The sequence below is a fragment of the Dipodomys ordii genome, unplaced genomic scaffold (genome assembly GCF_000151885.1).
Source record: "Dipodomys ordii isolate 6190 unplaced genomic scaffold, Dord_2.0 Scaffold8, whole genome shotgun sequence".
In the NCBI taxonomy this organism is placed as follows: Eukaryota; Metazoa; Chordata; class Mammalia; order Rodentia; family Heteromyidae; genus Dipodomys; species Dipodomys ordii.
In genome coordinates, this window is record NW_012267224.1 from 15437845 (window position 1) to 15452708 (window position 14864).

The 14864-nt window shown below is 33.4% G+C and overlaps 1 pseudogene; it reads right to left on the reverse strand.

The window, feature by feature from the left end:
- Positions 1 to 14041: 14041 nt before the first annotated feature.
- LOC105980269 lies at positions 14042 to 14506 on the reverse strand (annotated as a pseudogene).
- Between the last annotated feature and the right edge of the window lie 358 nt (positions 14507 to 14864).

Below are 14864 nucleotides of genomic sequence, written 5' to 3' on the forward strand. Positions count from 1 at the left end.
AAAAAGCTGTATGAGATGACTTTAAGTGAAATACATATAGTTTTCTGCATCAAGATGAGGTGGGCAATGTCTTAGTTCAGGATTGCCAAAAAGAAAAGGTAAACAACAATGGAGTTTCAAGCTTTTTTTTTGATCCACTTAAGGATGGGAAGAGAGGGTTCACATTGATCTGTGACAGACTTCACCTACTGACAAAGAAAACCATGGAAAAAGTTTAGGACAAGAATCATATGAAATCAAACTGTTAAACAAAATAGTATATAATCTGCATGTAGCATCTGACTATATTGTAGTATATAGAAAATTGAGAGAGAAAAGCCTTGGAACAGTTTAATGGTTGATGTAGGAGTCCACTCATTGACTTAAAAGTCTCTAGGTGTTGACTGGAAAACCAGAGGTTAGGATTGAAAATCATAAAATGTGTAAAGAATTAATGAACTGGAAAGATGATGTTGGTGGTTGGAGAATGCAAATTAAATTATCTATAGCATCAGTTTTTGACTTAAAATCTAAATGTAGTAATTACATTCTTCATCACCAACTTCATGAGTGAAGATTATGAATAGGATAAATACATGTGTGCAAAATTGCAAGATATATATAATCTTTCACAAGTCATGAATTGAGATATTAAAAGGTTTTGCTCCCTCCCCCCCCACCGTGATCTGTTAACATTCCCTGCTTGTTAACACATGAACACCAGCATGTATAACTGCAACTGTAAGGATTTTGTCCAAAATCATTGATGTCAAGTTTGTGTGAAGATTTACACATTTTAAAGAGGATTTCTTCACCCTGAAGCCAATTCAATTAACTTTGGGCATGCGTAACAAATATTCTAATGTTTAAAGTTCTCATATAATTGCTCTATTATATATGTTTTTTTCACTTTCCATGTAACTACTTTCTAGTCATATAAATACATATGTATATAGATATATATGTGTGTGTATACATATATATATATTTCATATTTGTTGTTTACTATTTCTTAATTGCCTATTTCTTAATCATTAATTCAAATCATTTGATACTTTTACTATGGTCAAATTATATAAGAATTGTAATATATTTGACAACACAAGTATCAAATGCAGTACGTCTGATGCATGTGGCACATTCCTTATGTTGTGACAGAAACATGCAATGGGGTCATGTACATGTGAGGGCACTTTGTATCAATGTGGGGTGACTCAAACCTAAAATGCATCATGTGCACATGAGGTCACTTATTTTCATTGTGAGGCGACACAGAAAATGTGACTCTGACCACTTTACATAGGGAGTATTACCTTAGCCTGAATATCTACCAGAAAATACTTCTTTTAGTTTCTACCCTCGTTACTTTCCGATTATCTTCCTAGATATTTTCAAGAAGTTTCAGTTCCTATGAATTAACTCTGCTCCAAGGCCTATTGAAGCTGAGTGTAAAGCCTAATAATTAATAATTGTGATTAGTAAAACTGGGTTTTTATATTAAATTTTATGTAAAATAATTGCCCTTTGGCAGTGCTTCATGTTTATTTCTTTTTTATGCCAAACAATATGAAATATTTAAATATTTTTTTTCCTTTTATCCAAATTGTAAAAGTAACAAAACATCTTTTAATATGTCAACAGAATGATCATTAACTGAAATTTCTAAGAATAATATTTCACTTTACAAATTTCTTTTTAAAAGGCATTGATTATGCATTTTGCATTTATATAATATTTACAGAACACTTTTTATTTATGCATTCATATGAAATCAGTTTCACAAGAAACAGCTTTGGCTTGAAACATATATCAATTTCATTTATGATAGAAATTCACATTTCACTTATAGGCCTCTTATGTCAGGGAGCATTTTATTAATAATTTGTTATAACTATCAATATAGTATACTTTTAGATTTCAAAACTTTCTTATTAACCTCTGAGTTAATAAAGAATCATTTTAATAGTAAATTAACTTGTATGTGGCAGTATTCAATAAAATATTAAATTTTGCATATTCTACTTGAATAATTCCTACTAGAAAAGTAAAAAAAAAGTCTATGTTAATATCACAGTGAAGATATTATTGTAATAGGCTTTATAACTTATTAAGCAAACACAAGTTAACAATTACCTATACAAATGTTTTATATTGGTCAAGAGTTATATTTACACTAGAAAAACTAACTTTGTCTAGCTTAACATAAAAATAATTTAACAAAATGAATACTTTAGAATTTCTCTGATTTTGCCAAACCATGTTATATAGATGTATATAGTCATTACAATGTACAAATATATTTGTACAGCTATAACAGCAACAATTAAATTGATGGAAGTTTAGAAAGGTTCTGAGTGGTCCAAAAAGCCACACAGTAGCTGGAGACCAAGGTTTGGAAAATAAAGATTAAGCGAAAGTTGACTGCAATAAAATAAAGAAAACGATGATCAAGTAAATATTAGTGACTCTAAAGATAGTTAAATAACCACTACTCCCTCTGTACTTCATCCCATCTTTCTGGGCTATTCAAGTTACTCTTTAAATTAAAAGGAGTAGCTTATTCAGTCAAGCCTAGGACATGATAAACAGAAGGAGGAACTTTTTGGAAATAAGCATCACAATATTGTTTATGATAACCATAAACTAGAAATAACTCTAAACAATTTTAGATTCATTGCAAATTATGTTTTCTTATTATTCCTTATTCCACTTAAAATCAGATTTAAAGTGGATAAATATTAAATTGATACACTTTTAGGGCTCAATTTATATCATGATCAACCGAAAAATAATGTTTTATTGACTGCGGTTACACACATAGTTGGAAACAACCTGCAGAAAAATCAAAGAATTGACACCCTTAAATATTTGCACACAGAGAGATATAAGGAAATAGGAGATAGAGAGATGAAGACAGAGACAGAGAAAGTATGAATGAATATCAGAAAGATCAATATCATTTTAATTTTTCTTGGTTCATAGCCATAACATAAGTATCTAGGGTAGTTATGATGAGGGGATGAAAGAAAATCTTAAATATTGGAGGAAACATTCACATATTGAAATAAAACATCCATCAGTCAGGTATTAGTTTAAGGGAGCAATCAGTTTGAAATAATAAGACAGATGTAAGAATACAGGGGAAATAGTCAATACTATAAGATAAGACAATGAACTTTATAAACTAAGTTATAGGTGAAACAATTCACAACAGAAAGGGAGGAGCAAAGATGAAAACACAAACCCTCTGAATAGGCTTATAACCCCGTTAAGACAGTAGCCTGCCAAAAGAATTTTACTCCATGGTTATTTCCTCAAAATAAAATGAATATAAGCATCTTTAACTTTTGAAAAGGAAGCCTGGAATTAAAACTATATATGCTAAACTCCTATCATTATTTAAATTTTTAAGTGTGGTTGAATCACAAGGAGACTCTGAAGCCATAATCCTAGCTGCTCTGGAGGCTGAGATATGTGGACTGATGTTGACAGTCAGGCTGTGATTAAACAGCACAAAGGTGGAACATCAAACATGAATCAAGTATTCAGAGAGCCAACTGAGTAAGAGAGAGAGAGAGAGAGGGGCCCTGAGTTCAAGACCTAGTAAGAGCACAAAGAGTTATATTGAACTGATAAAAAATATAAAATGTGCATATCAATGATGACCATGTAACTTTTTATATGTATACATTGCATGATGTTTAAATTAGACCTATGTTGTCTCATACAGTGATGACTTCTTTATGGTGACACTTTTAAAATCCTTTCCTCAAAATTTTGAAATATGCATATCTTCATTAAGAATTAATGTCACTCTCTTGGGTGGTAGTATAACAAAAATCCTTCTCTCTCTCTTACTGTATCTTAGTACTCATGAGTACTGCTTATGCTTATCCCTTTCATATTTCATATGCTACAGTCTCTAGCCCCTGACCACCAATATTTCACTCACAACTTCAGTTGAGACTTTGGTTTTCAGAATATGTCTTATTTTCTACTCTGTGTTATATTTCAGGCATATTGGTAGACTGGCTTTCTATTTTGTTTGTAGCCATAATCACAGGTCAGAGTTGTAAATCTAAAGTATACACATCATTTCTTTTTCTATGATTACCGTTTTCATTAAATTCTACAAAAGGAAGATGTCACATTAACTCATCATTTCCTCTCTGGATGCCATGTAAACAAAGTTGCAAAATACATATGTAGAGACACTCATAGCACAAGTTATGGAATTTATTAATGGGTATCTTGTCAGTTTGTTCTCAGTGGTGTAATTCTGTTCATGATTGTTTTGGGCATGTGCTTTTTGGCATAGATATGTGAAAAAAATAAGGAAGCGATAGAAGGAAGTATGCTTTTCCCATAAAATTGTTCTGAACAGATCTCATAATATTGCTATGTAAGTAAAATCTTCTTACCAAATACCAAATGTACAGATATCATAAAAGAGAGAATAGTCTAGGTAAAGTATTAAATTTGACAATACTTCTTTCTTCCTTCTTTTCCCTATACCCTGTGTTTCATGACCTTGGAACTAACACTTTTAATGACATTAATGACTTAAGTCACGACTGATTGTTTAAAAACATCATGCTGTGAGCTACTGGCTCATGCCTGTCATTATAGCTATTCAGGAGTCTGAGCTTGAGGATCACAGTTCAAAGCCAGCTTGGGCAGGAAAGGCTATGAGATTCTTATCTCCAATTAACAACCAGAAAACTGAAAGTGGTGCTGTGGCTCAAATGGTAGACTGCTTGCCTTGAGCTGAAGAGCTGAGGAACAGTGCCTAGGCCCAGAGTTCAAAACCATCAGGTATCTACATAAGAAACAGTTATCTAGGAGAGTGTCCTAAAGATGAAATCTTAGAAGAGATATTCACTATGATAAGGGGGATATACAATAGCAATGTTTATTTTTTATTTTATAAAATTGGATTATGAACAGAAAGTATTAGAATTTGATTTTTTTTGCCTTATATTCTTTCTGGGCAACTGTTGTTAATTGTTGTGGCAAACCCTAATCATTAAAGGTTTACACAATTAAGTGTGTGGATCACAAGTTTACCAGTTCCCAGATTTAGATATTAATCCAGGATGAATGTAAATTGAAATTGGCATTAACATGATTTCTACTCTTCCAGATGCTCTGAGAAATATTTAGAAACTTAGGGATTACTGCCAGTACATGATTTGGTAGAACTCATTTGGCAAGATATATCAGAATGAATGGGTTTTCTCAGTGTTGTTAAAGAAAAAGAAATACAGAAATGAATAACTTCAACCTGTTATTTGTTATATTACTTGAATCCTTTCTTCTGAGAATAGATGATAGAGAATGGTACATTTTTCAAGCTTTGACTTTCTACAAAAATATTTTACTTCTCACAGTTTTTTGTACTTTGATGTAAAATATAACATAAAGCTAAAATAATGAGGTATTTCAATTATTCTAGTTTAAGTAGTAAAAGTCTATGACCGACCTTGGCTGGAGAGACTCTGACAGGCAAAAATCTTGGTTTATCAACTTCTAATTAAATTTGAGATGAAAATTTCCAAATTGGATTGACTAATTAAGGACTCAATGAGGTTACATAGGTAAAATAATCTTTTTTTCTTTTCTTTATTAGTATCTAGATATTTTCTTAGATGTTACATAGGACAACACTACTTAACCAACCCTGCATTACAATTTTATTTTCTAAACAAATATAAGATTTTTGGACAAAACCCCACAGTTTGCTTGAAAAAAATCTTTTTAAACTATTGAATCAAGGCATCTTATTACAAAAATCTTTTACTGCTTAGTTATCATTAGTAGCACAAATCTGAGAGGGAAGCAGATACATGGTCTTACTGAGCATTTCTTATCTGAGCCATTACCAGAAATGAATAAAACACAGACCTTTAAAGTAATCTTATCTTTTGTTTCCTCAATATGTCTATGTATTGCATCTACTTATATATTTACTTCTGAAATTGATTTGGAACAGCATCAGTATTGAAAGTGGAGTCCCACAGACTTTTATTTCAGGGCTGTCTTTAAAACATGACCCTAAGTAGCTAGGATTACTTGGGTGCTCCATCACCCCTGGCAGGAATAAATATGTATTTCCTAGTCACCCGACAGATTTCACTATTCCTGACACACCAAGACATTTCATTTTAGATAAGTTTAAAAGTTAGAAGGACAATTATCTTCATATTTCTTTTAAATCATAAAGTAAATTTAATTCCCATTATAGGAAAAAGAAACATTAGTTGCTTATCAGTATTGCAAATATAAATCTAATCTAAGTGACAAATTATTTTCCCAGATAAATTAAAACTTCATACCTCCATGCAACTTAATCTGCAAGGAAAAATACAACTTTTTCTCAGATTTAGCCAAGAAGTCAAAACACACTTTCTCATCTTTTATTTTTAATTTTAATTTTAATGTAATACTATAAAGGTGATGTACAGACACACTGCAGTTACATGAGTAAGGTAGTGAGTGTAAGGTCTGCTCTGGGAAGGTAGAGAAGACTTATCCCTCCACTTGGTTAAGTCCCCGCCCAGTACCCAGTGTCACCTACTTAACTGGCACATCTGGAAGCAGTCACCTCCCCTTCCTCTGAGGTCATATCCTGCCCCCCATCAGAGTGTGGGAGGGTCCCAGGCTCTGAGGTCACATCCTCCTTTGCTGGTGCCACACCTACCCTTGACTGGCCACACCTTCTCCTCTACACCTTCCCTCCTTAAGGCAAGGCAAAAAAGCCCTCCAGCCACTTGGGCCACGAGCTTTCCACCATGCAAGACATGGCAGCAGTAATATAAAATAAACATCTCTTACTACCTGAATACAACGTGGTATTCTCTTTATCAGCTTTCTAATTAAAACTACCTGTTTAATTTACCGTATAGTGAGTACATTTCTTGTCTAATTTGTTACCCTCATTTTTCTCCTTCTTTCATTTCCAATATAGTATCTTGTGAGTATTGCTGTTGCATTGGCTTCCCCTTTGTCCTTTGGCTCACTATTTTATTGTTCCTTTTCCCTTCCTTAATTCAGATAAACTTATATACAGTACCAGGATACCAAAATCAAATACAGTGACAAGAAGGGATAAACCATAAGGGGAAAAATACAAAAGAAAAAAGAAATTATGTGGTGCATTAAAACAACACAGATGTGTCAACTCTGTGTACAATGTATAGTGTATTTCTAGAATGTTTACTTCATGCATGACTGAAATGGAAACATCTTCCAATTTGAAAACAGATGGGAAAGAAAGCTTGTGTTCCACTTTTCAGTAATCTGTAACTCCTATGGAGCTGGGATTGTATTTATTATTTTTTTCCTCTCTTTAGTCTTTTTGAAAGGCCAGTGATTAGCAGGTTTGATTTGTACTCTATTGCCTTAGTAATAAAATGTTTTTGGCTGATACCCTGTTTGACATTTATGACTTGCCAAGTCAAACTTGAATTTTATTAAAGCTTTTATACTCTCTGCCTTAGTTTATTAATTTTCCCCATGCTTATAATTTGGATATTTACAAAAGATACCTATTCACTAACATTTCTTGATCCATATCTAAACTCTTCAGTTTCACCTTTTAAAAGTTGACTTTCTGTACATTGCATTGCAGATTCATGACAAGTCAGGAAAAATTGTACCAGTCTCACTAACATTTTCAGTTCATGCAATTTGGATAAACTAGAATTTCCTTCTGTTTTTTTATTATTATTTTTTCTAAGAAAGCCTTTTAATTCAGCCTCTCAAGGACAGAGACACTGGCAGTTCTTCAGCTTTGTGATCAGAAAACCATGGGAAAAATATTCTAGAAAGTCAGGGATATGAGAGGGAAATGAGTTCAGATTGGTGATTTGTTTCACAGTTCCTCCAAATGGAATTGGTTCATGCTGTCTGTTTCTCTGTTCCTAAGTGTGTTTGCCTCTATTACTGTCCGTATCTCTCTCTTTCTCTGTGTTTGTCTCTGTCTCTCTCTGTTGAAGGAAACCATGTCTTAATTTAAAAATCACATACAGCATTGAAATCTTTCTCCATTCCACAAACATACAAAATTATCATGAAATGCTCTTCCACCAGCTTTATGCCTCCAACATTTGGCAGCATTAGATTTGTTCATGTAAAATTTATTACATATGATATATGTATAACTGCACAGTGAAAAATTTTTTAGTAAACTCAGCAAGTATGGATAAAAATTTTGTGGTTCATTAACAAAGCAAGAAGATAATGTACTTTGATTCAATGAGAAATGCCTTCTGTACTTCTTTTATTTTTAATGTAACAAACATTTAACAGTGATATTATAGCATTAGAATGATTATCTATTCGGGAGTATCCAAGAAAGATAAAATGGAGAAGACTATTTCCTTCATGGTTGCTAGGAATCATAGAAAGAGAAATATTAATTTTATATTAATTTCATGGTCACTAAGAATAGTGGTTCTATAGAATAACCAGTGATTTGGAAATAAAGACTGAGATGATTTAGACGGCAGTAGCTATTCAAACATAATCAATATATCAAACATATATCTGTGAGTTCTGTGGTTTCACTTATTTTTAATCAACCATAACCACGGCCACAAATTAGTAAGTGGAAAAGTTCTAAAAATAAAATTTTATAAGGGTGTTTGTGTGTGTGTGTGTGTGTGTGTGTGTGTGTGTGTGTGTGTTTTGTCTGTTGTGGGGCTTGAACTCTGAGCCTGGGCGTGTTGTCTCTGAGCCTCTTTGTGCTCATAACTAGTGCTCTACCACTTGAGCCACAGCACCATTTCCGGTCTTTAAATGGTCAATTGGAGATCAGTGTCTCAAGGGACTTTTCTGCCTAGGTGGCTTAGAACCCTGATCTCAGATCTGAGCCTCCTAAGGAGTGAGCCATTGGCACCCAGCAATTCATAAAGTTCTATTGTGAGCAGCAAAGTGAAACTTACCAAACTCCTGCATCCAAATCAGGATGTGAATGTTTGTGTTATTCACTCAGTAACTGTCTCAGATAGTATCAGTTGTCTAAGTAACAAGACACTTCTTTCTACAACCTATATTTCATTTAATGACCTAGAAAAGAGAAATGTAACATGTCTTATTCAATGAAAAAGATGAAAATTCTCAACCTATAAAGAAAAGTAACCAGGCACCTGTGGCTCAAGCTTCTAATTCTAGCTGCTCAGGAGGCTGAGATCTGAGGACCAGGACTGAAAGCTAGCCCAGGCAGGAAAGTCAAGGAGACTTTGCTGCTTTTGTTTTATTCTTAGGTCCAATGTGCTCCACTGCTGCACTTCTCTACCTTTTTTTTCTCAGATTCTGTGCTCTCCCTGTGCCCTCCTAATAAGTGCACATGCACACGCACATGAACACACCAAACACACACACACACACACACAAAGAGAAAAAATTATATTCTTAATACCCAAATTTGTAGTACAAAATACTTTTGAGTAGAGATCACATTCGTGTTTTACTAAAATAAATTGTCATAACAGATATATTTATTGTTATAGTTGTGAGCCTCTATGCTTAATCTGTTAATAAAACATTATTATTGATACTTATATTAGAAAACAGTATGGTTTGGTAATTTCTGTGATTTCAAGCACTTACTGAATGTCTTGGAACATATCTTCAGGAATAATGAGAGACTTCTGTATTAAGAAAATATTCTAGCCGGGTACCTGTGGCTCACACTTGTAATCCTAGCTACTCAGGAGGCTGAGATCTGAGGATCGAGGTTCAAAGCAGCCCAGGCACGAAAGTTCGTGAAACTCTTATCTCCAATAAACCACCAGAAAACCAGAAATGGCACTGTAGCTCAAGTGGTAGTGCGCTAGCCTTGAGCTGAAGAGCTGAGGGACAGCGCTCAGGCCCAGAGTTCAAGGCCCACGACCAACAACAACAAAAAATTCTAGAATATTAAGTATTCGTATGGCTAAACACCATTTAGTTAACAATGTAATCATCTTTATTGTTTTGTTTTTTGTTTTTGCTTTTTTGATTTTGGTTGTACTGAGGTTTGAATTCAGAGATTTTTCCACTCTCTTGGTTTGAAATCTTCTAGATTCTAGCCTTCTGAGCATATCAAAGTCAAGATCCCTTGGTCCTGCCAAGAAATGTAATTATAATTATCAATTATTGTGATGAAAAGTTTTGGAGACAAAACTTTAAGGAGATAAATTGGTATACACATAAGTTCAATGAAAATGGGATTTGAGTTCTTTCCCTTTGACTGTACCACATTTTTGTTATACTGGCTCTCAAATTTTCCTGTAGTTTGGAGTTTTCTGTATTTCAATTACAAACCTGTAACTTCAATTTTGTTTAATTCTACATATCTTCATGTCTCTACTTTCATTGCATATTAATTAACTCTATGTATACAAAGTTACTTGGTAGGTAATAGGCAGGTACTCAAATTTTATTATTAAACACTATGATCTTAGTATGGTTGAACTATTTATATCCACTCTGGATATTAATTGTAATAAAATGAAAAAAACAATGAAGAAAGATATGATCGTATGTATGTAAGGTCATTGTGTGTGTGTATGTGTAAGAGAGAGTATTTGTGCATTTATGTGTACTAAACTTATTTCTGTGACATAAATTTATTTATTTATAATTTAATTTTATAGTCAAGATGATGTACAGAGGGATTACAGTTACATAAGTAAGAAATGTAATCATTGATTTTTTACAAGGCAGTAGTCTAATCTCATTACCTGAAATTATTACCTACTTTTAAAAATTAAATTTGAGCAAGCTGTGCTTTAATAATAAGTTTACTTCATTTTTTTCTTTTCTCTTGTTTTTGTTTAATGGGATGAATCCAGTGGTGAGGAAACTCCATCATTTCCCCTCTGGCCCTGAAATTGTAAATGGGACAGAGTGCACACAGATCTGGAGTGTGCTGAGTCCTCGGTATTCCTGTCCTTTATACAGGATCAATTCCATAAGCCTGCATTATATACACGTCCACAGATTTAGTCAGTTCTTTGAAAGCTGCATATCTCCCTATGCCGAGTAGTGGATTAGGGCTGAAGTTGCTTTAGCCTCTATCCTGGGTTTGTCATTCTTGAGCTTCCTGTGATCCAGGTCAGATCACTGCAAAAGAAACTGCTTTTATGGAAGCTTTATCACACATGAACACTGTACAGAGAACACAAATGAAAGCACATCAGGTTTATGGACCATTGGTTAACATGGATGCAATATTTCATACATTATTTATTCAGTTTCCAATCTATATTTAGACGAATACCAGTAACAAGAAGGTTTTAATCCTATGAAATGCATTATCCTTATTAAAATGTTAAATAAACTTTTAAGTAGTATTTTAACAGCTGAGAAGTAATTTTGAATCCTTGTAATTATTTTATGAATTAGCCTAAAAGTTTCAATATAAAAGAGATATTTTCCCTCTACTCTGTCTTAGATAATAAAATACTTACATAATTGTCACAAGGTCCTGCAATTATTAAAAACTGGCAGGGAAATCTAATACATAAAAAATATAAAATGAGCACTTCAAAACTTGGACAAAATTGGACAAATATTGGTCCTGTCCCATTTTAATGTTAGTCATCATTTACTATTTGCTACTGTATGACCTAAAATATCAGCATACATCTTCAAGGTCTAGATAGCACATAATTTAACATTTATATATATATATATATATATATATATATATATATATTAAATGAATGGTTTTTTTGCTTCTGGATACACATTTAAAACTTCTAGAATTTCTTAGTTTCCAAAATCATGAATCTGTTAAATATCTTTATCATAGTAGATTGTCAAACTACTTTTAACTATTAAATAAAGCTGTATGGGTCTATTATTTTCTAAGGAAGTATATAAAACAATAAATAGTATATATGTTTTCTACATATGTAGAAATAATATATGTGTTTCCCACTCAATGTTGAATATAATCATGCCTATTTAATACTATATACAAGTCCATCTTCCATATTGTCTTTATACGGACCATTTCTCTCTTTACATAGAAGTCTAATAAACCAAAATCACAGACACTGTCACAAAAAATCAACCAGGTTATTTGGATTTTTACTTTACTCTCCTGGTGTGTCCCCTGCCCCACCCCCCAGCCCTGACTCATTCTCTATCTCATAATGGTGAGAAATGTTAACTTGACTTCTCAAAATGAACAGATGTCTTTCCTTCATCCTTTTTAACTGATTTTACAACATTGTCTTAAATCATTGCTTTATTTGTCTTTATTACTCAAACATTGACTTCATTTTAATAGGAAACATCACTTACTAATGTCGACATACTTCTACAAATAGTAACTCCCAATAAATGACTGTGAATGGAATAGGTTAACTGGATGTGTGACATTAGACTAATTCATGCCTTTTAGTACCTGGAATAGCAGTACAATGTTACAAATCCATAAACAGCAGAAAGATTAAATTAATTGTATGATAAACTGGTAAAGTGAGACCATTTCTTGTTTGAAGGTTTTTAATGAAAATATTTCTAACATTTTTAAAACAAATTGAATATGTATCATGAATTCATTATAGATGTGGTAATACTTTTCTGATGATTTATTGGAAACACAGTTATTCAGTATATGCACTATCTATATTATTGTGTTACATGTGATTTGTCTTTACTATGTATTTATATCATATCTCTTATATTATTGCATAATTCTTTACATCAGAATATTTTATGTCATTTTAGAAAATATATTGTATCTAAAGGCAATCATCTAAATATCTTCAATTCTAAACTCTGATGACTTTAATCTACATTATTCCACTAATTGTCCCATTTCTAACCTAGAACTACATGTATGAAACTAAAAATACAGTAGATAATGGGTACTAAAGAGCCTCCTTGGGAATTTGATAATGACCTTGAGAAATCAGCAAACTACTCTACTATTCAATAAACACAATCCTACCAAAAATGTGTCCTTACCTTTCAGATGAGATTAAAGAGACAAATGCACAACAACCTACAATACCAAAATTACATATAAAACGATGTCTCTTTGGACACTAAATTTATACTATAGTGCTAAGTATTTTAAAATATTTTTTTCTTCTTCCAATTGCTAAATACATGCATATTTTAAAAGAAAAAGTGACAAAAGCATGTTTTGTTCAAGAATACTATTGTTCCCATATTTTCCTGGTTTCAACAGAAACTATTTTGCTAAGCTTCAGTTGGCAAATATTTCTGGAAATGTAAAACATGATGTGTTTGAGGTGAACAAAGTAAATTAATAATAACCAACTGCATACACTCAACACACAATTACTCTTAAACTATTTTCCAGGATAAATAAATAAAAAAATCACTAGAAACTAAAGTACAAAAACATATTTTAAAACCACACACACACAAATATACATATATCTATATGTACATAGGCTTTTGGCCCTTTGAAGTATTTCATAAGTTGAACCTTTATTTAAATGTAGTTATTATAGAAGCAAAGTAGTAATATAAGAAGTAAACAGTCTCTAAAATTTGCTGTTACAGTGCATGTGTAGATTGATGTTCTATTATTTCTAAGTCCTTACACAAAAGGGAACTATAGTCCTTTTGTTTATTGTGAATATCTTTTAAGAATAGCCCTAATATACAAGCTATATAATGACACATTTTACTTGACACTAACTGATAAATAAAGCCCAAGGTAGATCTTCTAAAATAAACACATGGTGAAATTTCATTGGGCAATAAACCCAATAGATTTTCTCTGTCTAGACATTCAGTGGACATGTTTTGTGTGCTAGTTTTCAAATAGATGTGAATTTATGTTTTTGTTAAAAATGACAAAAGCCAGCTTGTTTTGCTTAAGAATAATATTGTTCCCATAGCACCACAGATTGTTACAGCAGATTTTTAGTCAGTTAGGCTTCAGTTGATGAAATGCTAAGTTCTGAATGGTTGTTGTCTAATGGAACATGTCTCCTTGCTGGGGAGACGCTGGTGGCATAAACTGTAGAGAAATCATCCTATGGTCACGACTATTCTTCTCAGAGCTGGATCTCACTAAAGAGGACCATCATGACGCAAGGCCTATAAAAAATCCTCCCACAAATCCAGTGGACACCACCATATTCTGTTTAATGAACTCTGTTGCTTCTCCAATTATATTGTTGACGTCCGGTGCTGCCTTATTTGCTCGCTTCTTCATCTGCCTTCTCGCCTTGTTGACATCCTTGGCAACTCTGTTCCAGTCGATCTGCACATAGCCACTGTGGCTGGCGATCTGAAGGAGAAGAAAGCCACCACCCACTGCGGTGGCTGCAAGCTTTCCAGCCTTCTGGAATAAAAATCCTGCACACCAGCCTGTCACACCACCCAGGACAATCCTAGTGGCCACTGAGTATTTGTCTACCATTGGTCCTGAACGGTGGCCAAACACTCGATTCCACCAGCTGCGCCTTTGCACACACTCCGTCAAATCCAGCAGTTCATAAGCGTCGTCTTCCCTTTCATCCTCTTCGGGAGGTTTCCGGGGCACCATGATACCGCCAGCAGCCAATCCTGGGGTTCCCTTTACCCGCCTTCCACTGCCCTGCACTTAGACGCTCTAGGCCAAGGGTAACGTCTATGTCCTCTCCTCGCCCTCCTTTCTTCCTTTTCCACCTGCTCCCTGGCAACTGTAAGGACGTTATCTAATAGTCAGTTAATTTGGGTCCAAAATGTTTTCTTGGTAACATAGCTCCTTTTATATTTCAAATTAATAGAGCAAAGTAGTTACTCCAGAGGCCACGGCACCTATATGAATGTCTCTATCTTCTTTTTATTTCTTTTTTTAATTTAATTTAATTTTATTTTATTTGTGAACATACTGTACAGAGGGGTTACAATTACATGGGCGG